This window comes from Mus caroli, unplaced genomic scaffold (genome assembly GCF_978045245.1).
Source record: "Mus caroli unplaced genomic scaffold, Mus_caroli_1 scaffold_6, whole genome shotgun sequence".
Lineage (NCBI taxonomy): Eukaryota > Metazoa > Chordata > Mammalia > Rodentia > Muridae > Mus > Mus caroli.
Genome location: NW_028227261.1, coordinates 92,314,599 through 92,321,593, shown reverse-complemented (window position 1 = coordinate 92,321,593; position 6,995 = coordinate 92,314,599).

Here is a 6,995-nt window from a genome sequence, read left to right as displayed (position 1 = left end):
AGAGAGACAGAATGATACACACACACACACACACACTCACGTACCCTTGCATAGCAACACTCAGGCACACCCAGCTTCAGTTTCCCCTTCTTAGAGTTGATAGAGTGGCTGAGCTGTGAGTGTCAGCAGCTCTGACCCTCTGTGACACCCGACAGCTCCCGCACCTTCTTTTTGCTTACCTGATGCCCTAAGCTGTTCCTCGATCGATCGATCGATTGTCTGGCTACAACATTTGAAAACAACACAATGAAGTGGAGGCTCCTAGCTCCCAGCCTTGGCAACACAGCCTGGCTCCTCAGAAGCAAACCAACATTTAACAGACAAGGAAAGACTCAGAGAGGTCACACACCTTGCCCAAAACCACACAGCATATTAAAGACATTCATAAATATAGTGCATCCCTACCAGATGAGGCCCTTACTTGGGGAACGGGGGGTGGGGGGTAGGTAGGGGCTCCTAGATTTTGCATCCCCTTCCCTCAAGTTCTTGGTCCTTGGCTGTAGTCCCAGGACCCCAAGCAGACTGACAGCTGGGCATGCTAGCTGGCTTTGATCCCAGCTCCTTTCCGGAATAGGCTCTGGGGTGCTGGGTGCTGGCGAGGGTCTAAGATGGGTGGGGAGGTCCTGGCAGGAGGGTCTGGCTTAGCGGTCCAGCTGGTTTGGCTGACACTTGGCAGTGGGGACCGGAGCCAAGATGGGGCTATAGGGTGGATGGAGGAGAGACTAGAGGCTAATATGGGAGGCTGTGCGGCAGGAAGCCTTGGCTGTTCTGTTCTGGATCCTCTCTGACACCCTCCCCTCAGCCAGGGACCCTGGGTAGGCTGAAAAGTGCTAGCTCAGAAGGTATTCTAGAGATACCAGCTCTGTTCTCTCCAGGCTCCCCTGGACACTGTCCCATGTCACCCTCCCATATCCCAAAGCTCTGCACAGGCTGCTGGGTGAACCTAAGGGCCCAGGCCTCTCTTTTCCCTGCCCAGAGACAGCTGTAGGGACGAACTTCAGATGAATGGTTTAATCCCTCTGAACCCTTAGACTGCACAACAGGGACAGCGGAGTCCACCTAGTGGCAGTGCTAGGAAATGAAGTGACAAAATCTAGCAGGGCTCAGTACTAGGCAGTGGGAATATGACAGCCCTAGTCCACCACAGATACCTCTCTCCTACAGTGAGACTCATGGTACAGTGGCCTGAAATCAGTGCACTAGCCATTGTCACCAATGTCTATGGCTGTTGCTCTGTCCTTTATCTGACTTCATCTCTAAACTTAGTTGGGGATGCTGAACAAAAGCTTTCTAAGATGTCACCCAACTGGACTTGAAGATGGTACCAGAGGGAATACTACCCTAACCATTTTTTAGAGGGGTAAACTGAGGTGCTCAAAAGTAAAGCCTGACGGCGACCTCCTGCTGCATCTCGAGATCTGCCCATGGAGGAGGCAACATGGGACTCTGACATACACAAGGTCTGTGGATTCTCTGAAATGCAGCTCTGCCCACAGGGGTCCACTGACTGACATAACACAGTGCAGTTTCCAACTCCCCTCCCAATGTGGCCCTCTGTGTCTATAAAGCCCCAGGCCCTCTGGAAAGCCCGGCTCTGGGAGCTGATGAAATCCCCTCTCAAGAGAGCCAGGATCACATGGTTCCGATGCAAACCAGCTGGCCTCTGGGAGGAAATACCCGCGTGGGCACTTGTCCCTCCTGAGGAACACGGGGACAGCCAAGGGACAAACCCATACAGCCTGCAACACCCACAGATTGCTCCCCACATCAGCAGATCAAACATACTTATTTAACCCAATACAACTAGTCTATTACCTCAACAAAACAGCCCCCCAGCGTCAACCCCTAAAACTCCCGAAGAGGAACCTGGGAGATTCTTCCGGCAGCCTGTGTGCAGCCTGTGCGTATCTAGCTTTAACCTTCATGCTTCAGATTCAGCCTATTTCTTCTGTTTTAGAGGGCAGAAACAATGCCTCTTTTCACTGGAGCCGGCTCAGCTTCTCATCTCGTCTCTAAAACAGCTCGCGTTTGTTTTCATCAACTTTCCTTTCCAACTTTCTCAAACGCAGAAGTGCTTTTGATTCTCTTCGCCCTGTCCTTTCAACTAAAGCCCGGGGAAGGAGCGTCAGAAGTCTCATCCAAGATTTCACAGCAAGCAGACGCAGACACTGCCTCTCGCTTCGCGCCTCCCTGCTGCGCGCCTTTGGCTAAGCTGAGCCACCTCTCTGTGCCTCTTGTGTACCAAGAAGGGACTGGCCCTATTTTGGCAGCTCCTCCCACTGTGGAGAAACCCACCCCACGCTGCCCCCCTCCTCAAGCTCCTCTGGACATAAAATAAAAAGTGAGGAAAAAACTTGCGTTAGGCATCCGGTGACAGCGAGACTCTGAGGCTGCCTGGCGGCGGAGTTGTTGCTGGGTGACCCAGCCTCACACAAATCCTAGAACAGCAGCGCCCCACCTCCCCGGTCACCAAGCAACAGGGACACGCCTGCTACCCAAACACCGCCCGCAACCCCGCCAATGACCACCCCCAGTCCCCCAGGACCCTTGCCTGGTAGGGGAATGTACTGGGGCTGGACACAGAAGCCCACGCCCCCACTGCGCGGAGGTGGAGACTGAGGCTGGATAGGCTGGACTAGGGCGTCCGGGTGTCCCGGCGTCCCAGGGTGCGGCTGGGTCCGTGATCGCGCGCTCCAGACTCCCAGAGCCACTATCCGTCCCCGCGCGCGTGTGGCGTTCCCATGTGGAGATATCTGAAGCCTCGTGGGTCCTGCAGGGCTCAGTCCCGCAGCGCTGTCCGCTCTCGTCCCCACCCTCCCGAAGGGGAAACTGAGTCCCCAAAGGTTGAGTTTCACGCCCCGCTGGAGCTCCTGTCCAAGTCTCACCTGCAGCTGGCACCGCGCGCCCTGGCTTCCTGGAGTTGAGCGGCAGACAAAGGCCTCCAATCCGCGCGCGAGGCGGGGCGTGTCTGCTTTGCATAATGCCTGCAGCTCATCGGAGACGACAGAGGGGCGGGCTTCTGGGGGCGGAGCTTCTGTGAAATGCACCAGTCATTGAGAGGCTGGCAGCTCCGTCCTGTCTCCTAGACTTTGGCGGTGGCAGGGAATTGCATCTCCCTGTACGACCTTCCCTAGCTTAGAAGGGGAAACTGAGGGCCGGAAAGAAGGATATCTTTGTGAGGTCCATGGAGCCACCATGAGGAAGGAGTCACCAAGTTTGAGGACAGAGATCCGCAGCTTAATAACTGTAGTAATAAACTGTGCGCTCATTATGTGGTACCAGGCTCCCGTGAGATAGGCAGGGTCACCGCCGGCCTTCTGGCTACAACACCTTAGAGATGGACTTGGAAATGCAAGCCAGAGAGGGACGAGGTTGGAATAATGTTTTTCTCCAAAGCCACCTCGAACAATGGTGGTGTGGCATGTCAGACTGGCCTGGACCCCTGCTCCAGTTCTATTTGTTATTTGCCAATGCAGAATGGCAAAAATTCTGTTTTTTGTTTTTGTTTTTCGAGACAGAGTTTCTCTGTGTAGCCCTGACTGTCCTAGAACTCACTCTGTAGACAAGTCTGGCCTCGAACTCAGAAATCCGCCTGCCTCTGCCTCCCGAGTGCTGGGATTAAAGGCGTGCGCCACCACGCCCGGCAATGGCAAAAATTCTAATTCAACCACTGCGACTTTTGGGAGTGTAGTGGGGTGCAGACAAATGGGTTTAGCCCTTCCAAGATCTGTATCTATTTAACAACAGCCCTACTGCCAGATGTGTCTTAGCCAGATGTGTCTCCTCATGCAGATGGCTCCCCTATTGCCTTACTGCCAGACACTCCCCACACAGCCAACAGCAGCTAGCACAGCATTGGCTGGCCTCGGTCACCAAAGGACTATTTGGGTGTAATGGGCTTCCAAATTGTGTCAGCAATGTACTCTGCAGGTAAAAGATGGCAAACAGCTCAGAGAGGTTAAGTGACCTGCCCAAGGCTACACAGCTGAGGATCAAGAGAGTAGAATTTGAGGAAGTATAGACTCCTAATCAACTCATGCGCTCCCTATATCCAACTACCTCACTGCACACCCTGCTTTCCTCCACAGAGAACTGCAGGCAATTTACAGGTCAACTTGGCACTCCTTTGGGCAGGCCCACAATGCAAGAACCTCAATTTCTCTCCATGCTAGGCTTCTTCAAGCTGTGGCAGAAAACACTGGGGTAGGAAAGGCCTGTGTGCACATCACCATGGAAGCAAGCTGTTTTGGTTAGTTTTATTGTCAATTAGACACAACCTTGAGCTGCCTTGGAAGAAGGAAGCTTTCTTGGAGAATTGTCTCCAATAGATTGGCCTATGGGCACTCTGTAAAGATTGTCTTCAGAGGGCCAGCCCACTATGGGGGGCACCATCCCTAGGCAAGTGAGCCTGGTTGTAGTTGAACAAGATGGTATGAATGGGTTTTGTATCAGGATTCCTGCCTTGAGTTCCTGTGTTGGCCTCCCTTAATAATGGACCGTAACCTGTGAGATGAAAGAAATCCTTTCCCCACTAAGCTGGTTTTGGTCATGGTGTTTATCACAGAAATATAAATTACAGATAAAAAAAATTCAGGTGACAGCACATGGTGACGAGGATGTGGAGAAAGAGGAACAGGAACACTCCTCCATTGTTGGTGGTATTGCAAGCTTGTACAACCACTCTGGAAATCAGTCTGATGGTTCCTCAGAAAATTGGACATAGTACTACCAGAGGATCCCGCAATACCTCTCCTGGGCATATATCCAGATGTTCCAACCGGTAAGAAGGACACATGCTCCACTATGTTCATAGCAGCCTTATTTATAATAGCCAGAAGCTGGAAAGAACCCAGATGCCCCTCAACAGAGGAATGGATACAAAAAAATGTGGTAGATTTACACAATGGAGTACTACTCAGCTATTAAAAGGAATGAATTTATGAAATTCCTAGGCAAATGGTTGGACCTGGAGGGCATCATCCTGAGTGAGGTAACACAATCACAAAAGAACTCAAATGATATGTACTCACTGATAAGTGGCTATTAGCCCAGAAACTTAGTGTACCTGAGCTATAAGATACAATTTGCAAAACACATGAAACTGAAGAAGAACGAAGACCAAAGTGTAGACACTTTGCCCCTTCTTAGAATTGGAAACAATCACCCATGGAAGGAATTACAGAGACAAAATTTGGAGCTGAAACAAAAGGATGGACCATCTAGAGACTGCCATATCCAGGGATCCATCCCATAATTAGCCTCCAAACGATGATACCATTGCATACACTAGGAAGCGTTTGCTGAAAGGACCCTAATATTGCTGTCTCTTGTGAGACTAGGCCGGGGCCTAGCAAACACATAAGTGGATGCTCACAGTCAGCTATTGGATGGATCACAGGGCCCCCAATGGAGGAGCTAGAGAAAGTATCCAAGGAGCTAAAGGGATCTGCAACCCTATAGTTGGAACAACATGATGAACTAACCAGTACCCTGGAGATCTTGACTCTAGCTGCATATGTATCAAAAGATGGCCTACTCGGCCATCACTGGAAAGAGAGGCCCATTGGACACGCAAACTTTATATGCCCCAGTACAGGGGAACCCCAGGGCCAAAAAGTGGGAATGGGTGGGTAGGGGAGTGGGGGGGGTATGGGGGACTTTTGGGATAGCATTGGAAATGTAATTGAGGAAAATACGTAATAAAAAAATATTTAAAACACACACACACACACAAAGAAATATAAATTACAACATGAGCTACTCTCCTGAAGTGGAAAGGTTCTAGAACAGAGGGGACAATGACAGACACTTGGTGAGGTTCATCATCTGCCCGAACCTCTCCAGCTATCTACTCCTCATCTTTGATCTCTCTCTCTCTCTCTCTCTCTCTCTCTCTCTCTCTCTCTCACACACACACACACACACACACACACACACACACACACACACACACACACACGTCAGGGAACAGATAGACATAGCCAAGGTGGACACCTGATCCCTCCATCCCCCATCTCACTGAAACTCTCCCAAAGCACTGATAAGGATGTCTGTCCTGGGGCTCAGGCTGCTGAGGGTCTGAACTTGTTCCTCCTAAGTTCACTGCCAAGGAATTTGGAGGTTTAAATTACCCTGGAAACTGGGCCTGGCTGTTGCAGGTACTGGAGAGCCTGATACAGCAGGATTACAAATTCAAGGCCAGCCTGGGCTACAGCTCTATCTCAAAATAAAAATTCTAAAGAACTGTGGATAGAGCTCAGCTTAGGTAGTGTTACCTAGGCCTGGGTTCAGTCTCCAGTACTTCAAAAATGGGTGAATGTAAGCTGGGCAGTGGTGGCACATGCCTTTAATTCCAGGACTTGAAGGCAGAGGCAGGCAGATTTCTGAGTCTGAGGCCAGCCTGGTCTACAGAGTGAGTTCTAGGACAGCCAGGGCTACACAGAGAAACCCTGTCTCAAAAAACAAAAACAAAAAACCAAACCAAACAGAACAAAAAGAATGGGTGAACGAAATCCCCCTGGAATTTAGAAGTAAAAATTGATTAGGAATACAGTGAACCCCTTCAACAATAGAGCCAGGCTCAGGAATCCTGGAATCATAAGAAACTCACTCTCATCCTTTCATGGAGCAGTCTTGGGGCTTGGGGGCTCTGTCTCCAAGAGGCTGGACCAAGTAGCAAGCTGGTAAATTAGGACCAGTACAATGTATCTGCCCTGTATGTCAAACAGCAGTCCAGTGACTAGCCTATGAGCTCTTGGCCAGCCAGCAACAGCTCAGAAGCTGTGCATTCAGTACAAACCACAGGCCCTGAGCTGGAGAAGGTCAGGTATTCTTCTGTTATACAGAATCCCATGGGCAGGGAATCCCTGGGCCTGTGGCTGTTACTCCATGGCCTGCACGTGTTGCCATTTATTGTGCAATTCTGGATTCCACGTGCGTGCATCACCTTTGGGGGCCTATTGCTGAACCTACCCTGAGCATCCTACAGGCAGAGA